We start from the raw sequence: 9145 nt of genomic DNA on the forward strand, positions 1-9145 counted from the left end.
CTGTGATAGTTTGGGAAATGAGAATCAAGCTGTAACTAAAGGGTTGGTTGGTTGTTTTCCCCTTTATTCATTTTCCTGACCTATTTATTTATTTATTTATTTATTTATTTATTTTCAGGCCTAATTCACTTTATTTTTCTTGTATAAAACCCCTATGTTGTAACTACAGCTGGAGCCTGGGTCCTCTGCACCGAGACTCTGGTATGGGTCTTGACGAGGTGGTCAGTGAATTTCTAATAAGAAGACTTGGTGAATACAGTCTCCTTTAAGAGGTCGGGGGTCAGGTAGCTGTAGGTCTTAGAGATGGCACCAAAGGTGGCCTTGGCGAAGTTGCCCAGGGTAGCAGTGCAGCCCCTGACTGAGGTGTAGCAGTCATCCATAACAGCCATCATGAGCAGCTTCTTGGGCACAGGCGATGCCAGTGCCCCTGGGCGCGGGAATGAAGCATACCAGCACAGAGCCGCAGCGACTGGTCACCTTGCGAGGGAGGGTGTGCGGTTTGCCGATCTTGTTCCCCTAGAACAAGATCTGCGCACGGGGACAACGGAGAGTTTGACCCGCGGATAGCAGTGGTCACCTCCTTGGAGCACTTAACACCCAGACCGACTTGGCTATTGTAGTCCCTGAAGGCAACAAACACCTTGAACCTGGCGCGCCTTGAACCTGGAGCGGGTCAGCTTCTGCACCGGCATAATCTTCAAAACCTCGTCCTTGAGAGAGGCCCCAGGAAAAAGTCAATGATCTCAGATTCCTTGATGGGCAGGAAGGAGAGATAGATCTCCTCCAGGGACTTGATCTTGATGTCCTCCACCAGGCGGCCCAGCTTGGTGACAGGCATCCACTCCTTATCCTCGGCCTTGCCTCCGCTAGCTCCGCGGCCTCGGCCGGTCCACCGCCTCGACCCCGGCCCCGGATGCTACTGACGAAACCTCCGCGGAAGTCACCGCTGTTCCCCATCCCAAGGCCCCTGGGTCCCGGACCCGGCCGCTGCACCGGCGTCATCTGCCATTTGGTGTTTTCTCGGAGAAGAACTTCCTGGCCTATTTATACAAGTAGGTTCATAAAAACAATAGAGATATCTCTCAGGAATTTGAATTAACCTAAGAAGACATCCACAACTTTAGATACCAGGAATCAATTTGACTGATACAGAGGCTGGGGCGAATAAAGGGTTGCTGGTTGCTAACAGATGTATTCCTAACAAAACAGGTAGACTGGGCTGTGTTGACATCTAAGGTTTAAGCTCTTATCTATTACTCTCACGATGACTCATTATTTTCACAACGCACCCTTAAAAATCATTTATCACTGAGAAGAGCCCATGATAAAGCTTCTAAGAGGTTACTTTCTGTTATTTAAAGAGGAGCCACTTAGCACTGGCTGTTGATTAGAAGATACTTAAGTGAAAAATATCCTTTTTTCAGACAGAGTCTATGCCTTTAATCATCTCATTTGGTAAACAGTCTTGACACAGTAAAAGGTGTTTTTTTATTATTCCAATAATATATGTATGTGTTGTTATACTACTTGCAATATGTTCCTAGACCTCAATCATTAGTGGGCAAAGGTCTAGAGAGATGAAAAATACTAAATACATATTAAAGGTGAAATTAATGATCATTTTTAAAATTCTATTACTTATTTTTGACAGAAGTAACTTTTTCAAAAGAAAATAACATTAATGAAACCTTTCAGATTTGACTTTTTAGTGGCAGTAAAATTGAGTTACATAAATTCTATTAATGGTAATGGCTGCTTCCCAGCAAAACCTCTCTGATATTGTGGAAACTGGTATAACTCAGGATTTTCAGAATCACTCTCTTTAAACAACTTTTGAAAATGGGTTAAATCAGTGAAGTTAGTTAACTGAGATGATCAATTATCGAGCTACAACAACAAAATAAGTTAAAAACAATGATGATGCTTGCTCCTATTATTTATGCTCTTGAATGTAAAATAACTACTAAATAAGATAATTAGTTTCCAACATTGAAGGCATTTTTTTCAATAGATATCCAACACTGATATGTGGAAACTGCTGTTACTCAGGATTTTCAGAATCACTCTCTGTAAAGAACTTTTGAAAATGGGTTAAATAAGTGAAATCAGTTAACTAAGATGATCAATTATCAAGCTACAACAACAAAATAAGTTAAAAATAATGATGACGCTTGATCATATTATTTTATGCTCTTGAATATAAAATAACTACCAAATAAGATAATTAGTTTCCAACATTGAAGGCACTTTTTTAAATAGATATCAACACAGTGCCTGACAAAGAATACTCCCTTCGCCAAGTTTTCGTAAACTAAATTGATTATATGTTTTTAATTTTTCTAATTAGTTGTTAGAAGAGCTATTAATTTTCCTTCTGATCTCATTCTGTTTTTTACCCTATAATTATTTTCTTGAATTTCTAATTTGGGAGAAGACAGCATCAGCTAAAAATAAAAAGGAATGCCTAATATTTAGTGAGAAAAGTTCACTATTTAGTATTTACCTAACTACCTAATATTTAGATATGTAGTGAGGAAAGTTCAATACTATTCAGTGAGAAAAATTCAGTTAAATAGAAGTTTGACTTGGGGTGAGAAGATGTGCATGGAAAGAGGCTGGCAAGTAGAATCAGAGCCAAAAGTGTTTTCCTAGATGGAAATTTTTGGCAGCTGGAAAGAGGTACAGTGATCAAAGGCTCTGTCTGTAGACACATTCTGCCCTTGGTAGACTGTGATGTTGGGCATGTTATTTAAACTTTAAGTTTCAGATTCTCTGAGCTACCTAACTCAGAGAGATTTTGTGGAAACAAACTAACATTTATGAGGTGTTTAAAAAAAACCCCAAATGGAGTAGTAATATTAGTATTTATAGTTTTTACGGAAAGTTCAGAAGTTAACTTTAGAAACCAAATATTGAGCATCTGGAATGCAAAATTTAACTGAAGGCCATAAAAAATGCCATCGGGCCGGGCATGGTAGCTCATGCCTGTAATCCCAGCACACTGGGAGGCCAAGGCAGGTGGATCACTTGAGGTCAGGAGTTTGAGACCAGGCTGGCCAACATGGCACAATGCCATCTATACTAAAAATACAAAAAAAAAATCTGGGTGTGGGGGCACACACCTGTAATCCCAGCTACTCGGGAGGCTGAGGCAGGAGAATCACTTGAACCCAAGTGGCAGAGGCTGCAGTGAGCCTAGATCATGTCACTGTGCTCCAGCCTGGGCGACAGAGTGAGATTCTGTCTCAAAAAATAGTAATAATAATAATAATAATAAAATTAAGAAAAGAAAAACAAGAAATGTCATCCTTTGGTTCTACTGTTCAACTCACTGGAATGGATCTGTCACTGGTCAGATACACTAGAGGGTATACAGAGAGCCTTGAGCTGACAGGGACTAAGAGAGTGTTGGGCCACGGTGGGCATGGCCAAGCCTAGGAGATTTACTGAGAGGTTCTACTGGCTATGAAAATGACATAGATAATAAGTGGACAAAATACTTTGCCTAACTTCGGTTTTCTCCCTGTACCTAGCATGTTGCATGTATACATTCTTCTTGGGTAACGAATCTGTCAATTGACGTGCCATCTCCTACCACTCTAGTGTCAGGGTTTTAAGAACTTGCCTCTACTATATCCAAGTTAGTTTTAATTATATTAAAATCTTTGCCATCCAGGGAGGGGAACTAGGGTAGAGTCATATGTATGGAACTGTTGTGGTGTTCTTTTCAGATCCTGGGAACAGGATTTCTTTTCTTTTCTCTTTTTTTTTTTTTTGAGACAAAGCCTCACTCTGTCACCCAGGCTGGAGTGCAGTGGCACGATCTCGGCTCACTGTAACCTCCGCCTCCCAGGTTCAAGCAATTCTGGTGCCTCAGTCTCCCGAGTAGCTGGGATTACAGGCATGCACCACCATGTACAACTAATTTTTGTATTTTTAGTAGAGATGGAATTTCACCATGTTGGCCAGGCTGGTCTTGAACTCCTGACCTCAGTTGATCCGCCTGTCTCGGCCTCCCAAAGTACTGGGGCATTGCAGGCATGAGTCACCGTGCCAGGCCCAGGATTTCATTTTTAAGGTAGTATGCATATACCATGTTTGTAAAAAAAAAAAAAAAAAAAAACAGTGAATTGAATTAGTTAAGAGAATAATTTTACAGAGGTAAAATGGGGCTTCGACATGTTAAGAGCTTCACTTAAGCCATTCCATAAGTGTCTGTCAACAATTACCAAGAACTTTCATGTATAAGACTTTGAACTACAGTAGAAAGAAGGTATAGATCAAGGGATATAGAATTCAGAATCTGTTCCAAGGAATGTCAAATGTAAATATAATTATAGAAAAAAGTATCTAATAATTATGTTTTTCTAGTTCTCTTTTAATAATTATGACATTCAATTTTTTATTAATTATTCTATATTGCTGTCATAGTCTAACTAGGGTAACTTCATTATTAGTCCTTTTCACCTCTTCCTGTGAGCAGCATTTCATATTAAAGAAAATGGAAATTTCAGGAAAGCAATGAGGTGCTTTTGAGGAGGACCAAGAGAGGAGAGACAGATAGGTAGTAATACAAGATGTAATAAGATGCAGTAGTAGTATAGCACATGAAGGAAGGCCCAGTTGGTTCAAGCTAATTCCAACTCTGATATGGGACAAAGTGTTTTCTTCACAACTCCACTTCCATCTAAGTTGCCCATATTTTTAACCCTCTGCCAGGATCTTAAAAATGACAGGGTATGTGGTTGTTACATTGTCTGTAGGCAACGGTTCAGTGAAACTCATGCTATAGGACAGTTCAAGTGTTAAATCCCTTACACATTCCCTACCACCCACCCTCTGCCCTGAGCCTTGAAAGAGAAGATTCTGATACCCCTCCACTCTTCCAGGAACCTAGTTGTTCCATTGCTTTTTCATTTTGAGTCATACACAGCAACCTCCGTCTCACTACACACACACCCCATCCCCAACACACACATTCTATGCAACTCCCTTTCCATTCCCATCTTGTCTAATATTAGGAAAATAAAAAACTCATTATCTTTACATATATCCATATCTTTTCGAGTGTTCTTTTTATTCATCTGCTTGGTATGGGGAGTGATGTCTTCGAGGTCCTGGTGAGCAAGTAATAGAAGGAAGAAATACATTAAAGATATAAAGAATAAAGTATAGATATATTTTTGCAACATAAAGTTAAACTGTGAAATTTCTCCATACCAATTTCCTTTCATTTCACTTTTATATATTACCTATCAAACTTCTCTCTCTCTCTCTCTCTCTCTCTCTCTCTCTCTCCTCTCTCTCTCTCTCCCTCTCTCTCTCTCTCTCTCCCTCTCTCTCCCCCCGCCCCACCCAGAGGTGAACTCAGTAAGGGAAGACCATTTTTCACACTGCAGTGATGCTATCCCCAACCAATCAGCAGCACTCATTTCCTAGTATGCTGACCAACAAACTATCCTTGAAAAACCCTAACTTCTGAGCCACTGGGGAGACTGATTTGAGTGGTAACTCTCTCTCATGTAGTGTGGCTGCCCTTGTGTCAATGAAACGCTTTCTCAACCATGAAAAAGAAAACAATGAGTAAACAGACTATTACAGAGATTACAGAGCTGTGGGACAACTTCAAGTGACTAAATGTCTGTGCAACTGAACTTTCTGAAAGAGAAAAGAGGGAGGGAGTGGAAGAGGAAACAATTTTTTTGATAAAACAGTCACTAAAATATTATCCAAATGTGATCAAAACCAAAAACTTAGAGATACCAAAACCTCAATAAACACCAAGCATACAACACATGAAGAAAACTACACCAAGACACGTCAGAATCAAATTGCTTATAACCTATGAAAAATACAGAATCTTAAAAACATGTGAAATATTTAAGGAAATGCAAATTTGAACCCCCATATGCAAATATTAGCTAAAATTAAGGAGCTTGACCACGTCAACACTTTGTAAGGATTTGAAATAACTGAAACTCTTATACACTGCTCATGGGGTTGTACAATGGTACAGTCACTTTGGAAAACATTTTAAACATTTTGGCAGTTTTGTACAAAGTTAAATATACACCTTCCATATGGCCTAGCCATCCCACTCCTAGGTATTTACCTAAAAGAAAAGGAAGCATATGTCCACACAAAGACTTGTACATGAATGCTCTTGGTAGCTCTATTTATAATACCTAAAAAAAAAAAAAAAAAAAAAAAGCGTCCCAAATGTCCTTCTATATGAAAATGAATAAACAATCTGTGATACATTTAAACATGGGAATACCACTTAACTATAAAAAGGAATGAAATATTGATGCATGTAACAACATGAATGAATCACAAAATAATTATACTGTGTGAAAGAAGCCAGACACAGAAGAAAACATTTGTGATTTAACTTATATAATACTCTAGAAATGTAAGATACCTTACAATGACAAAAGTAGTATTAAACTATCAATAACATTCTTCACAGAACCAGAAAAAGCTATCTTAAAATTAATATAAAACCAAAAAAGAGTCTTAATAGCCAAGGAAATCCTAAGCAAAAAATACAAAGCTGGAGGCATCACGTTATCTGACTATACTGCAGGACTACAGTAACTAAAATAGCATGGTACTGGTACAAAAAGCAGACACATAGACCAGTGAAACAGACTAAGGAGCCCAGAAATAAGGCTTCACATCGACAGCCATCTGATCTTCAACAAAGCTGACAAAAACAAGCAATGGGGAAAGCATTCCCTATTAAATAATTGCTGCTGGGATAACTGGATAGCCATATGCAGAAGATTGAAACTGGACTCCTTCATTACACCATGTACAAAAATCAACTCTAGATGGATTAAATGCTTAAATGTAAAACCCTAAAATATAAAAATCCTGGAAGACAACCTAGAAAATACCATTCTGGACATAGGAATTGGGGAAGATTTCATGACGAAGTCACCAAAAGCAAACACAACAAAAGCAAAAACTGACAAATGGAATCTGATTAAACTAAAGCGCTTCTACACAGCAAAAGAAACTATCAATAACGTAAACAGACAACCTACAAAATGGGAGAAAATATTTGCAAACTATGCATCTGACAAAGGTCTGGTATCCAGCATCTATAAGGAAATTAAACAGATTTACAAGAAAAAACCCCTAACAACCCCATTAAAAAGCGAGCAAAAGACATAAACAGACACTTTTCAAAATAAAACACACATTCAGCTAACAAACATATGAAAGAAAGCTCAATATCACTGATCATTAGAGAAAAGCACATCAAAACCAAAATGAGGTGCCATCTCACACCAGTCAGGATTATTACTAAAAAGTCAAAAAATAACAGAAGCTAGTGAGGTTGTGGAGAACAGAGAATGCTTCTACACTGTTGGTGGGCGTGTAAATTGTTCTACCATTGTGGGAAGCAGTGTGGTGATTTCTCAAAGAGCTAAAAACAGAACCACCATTCAATCCAGCAATCCCATTACTGGGTTTATACTCAAAGGAATATAATTAGTTCTACCATAAAGACACATGCACATGTGTGTTCACTGCAGCGTTATTCACAATAGCAAAGACATGGAATCAACCTAAAAGGCCATCAATTGTAGACTGGAAAAGGAAAATACGGTATATATACATCATGAAATACTAAGCCTCCACTAAAAAGAATGAGATTATGTCCCTTGCAAGAACATGGATGGAGCTGGAGGCCACCAACCTTAGCAAACCAATTCAGGAACAGAAAACCATATACCACATATTCTCACTTGTAAGTGGGAGCTAAATGATGAGAACACATGGATACAAAGAGGGGAACAACAGACACTGGGGTCTACTAGAGGGTAGAGAGTGGGAGGAGGGACAGGAACAGAAAATACAACTATTGAGTACTAGGATTAGTACCTGGGTGATGAAATAATCTGTGCAGCAAACCCGTGAAGTGAATTTACCTATATGACAAACCTGCATATGCACCCCTGAACCTAAAAGTTAAGAAATAGATCAGTGTTTACCTTAGGACTGGGGAGGGCTAGGAGAAAGCGTTTACACAGGGGCCTGTGTAAATCTTTGGAGTGACAAATACGTTTCAGTGCCTTGATAGTGGTGGTAGTTTCATAGATAATATATATATATATATATAAGTTTATCAAATTTTATATGTTAAATATATAGTTTATTATGTGTCTATATACCTCAATGATTCGGTTAAAATTTTAAAAACTCCTTCAATGGAATGCTTTACTATGGCTCTGCCACTCCTGTGTTATGCACTCTAAATTGTAAATACATTGAAAATCTTTCGGTGTCTCATATACTATCCCTGCCCTCAGGATCTCTAAAGCCAGTGTTTCCTCTCCCTGAAATATACCTCACTTCCCACAACCCAGGTCATCCTATTTCTCTTTTAGTTCTCAGCAAGGGATCATTGCCTTTATAGACTCCTCTCTAATCCCCATAAATGGATTTGGTCCTCCCTACTTGGATTTCCCCTGGTGTAGCAAATATCACAATTTGTTGCAAATACTTGTTTTTTTTTTTAAATAAATCCCACCGGAGGATCATCAATACATGATCAGGTACTAAATTATCATTGTATCCTCAGCAACTAATACTATGCCTAATAGAATGGAAACCTGAAAAACTTTTGCTGGATGAATGAAAAGACTTATGAAAGTTGTCTTTGCAGTGAGGTCAAGTGTTCCAGGGCACTGGTGGTGGTGAGAATCTCTAAATCCCTGAGATCTCTATGTGGGAGCTTTATTGGAGAGTGTTCTTAGGACCTACACGTGTGAGAAAACAGGATTTGGCAGAAAGAAAAGTTGAAGTGCACTGCATTTACAGCAGTAGCTTCAGCTGAATCCACCTACTGCTGAATGTGGGATGGACCTGGCAGTTATTCAAACAAAAGCAAGAGAACTGGAGCTTTGCATCTCCATATCTACAATACAGTGGATTGAGTAAAGCCTTGAACCAGGAAGCTCATTTCTGCAAAGTGCAATTCCTAGAGCAGGCTCAGGTGTGAGCTCCCAGCCTCCAGCATATCCAGAAGCTGGGAGATGGGAATCTTGAACCAGAATAGGGACCCGGGCCATGCAAAGATGCGACTACATGGTGAGTGAGGCAGTGCATTTCAAAATAAGACAGAGGCCTAGAA

General features: G+C 39.0%; 1 pseudogene; it reads right to left on the reverse strand.

Annotated features, from left to right (window-relative positions):
• Nucleotides 1–233: 233 nt before the first annotated feature.
• LOC117072127 lies at nucleotides 234–1002 on the reverse strand (annotated as a pseudogene).
• Nucleotides 1003–9145: the final 8143 nt, after the last annotated feature.

The sequence above is a fragment of the Trachypithecus francoisi genome, unplaced genomic scaffold (genome assembly GCF_009764315.1).
Source record: "Trachypithecus francoisi isolate TF-2019V2 unplaced genomic scaffold, Tfra_2.0 Lachesis_group4, whole genome shotgun sequence".
In the NCBI taxonomy this organism is placed as follows: Eukaryota; Metazoa; Chordata; class Mammalia; order Primates; family Cercopithecidae; genus Trachypithecus; species Trachypithecus francoisi.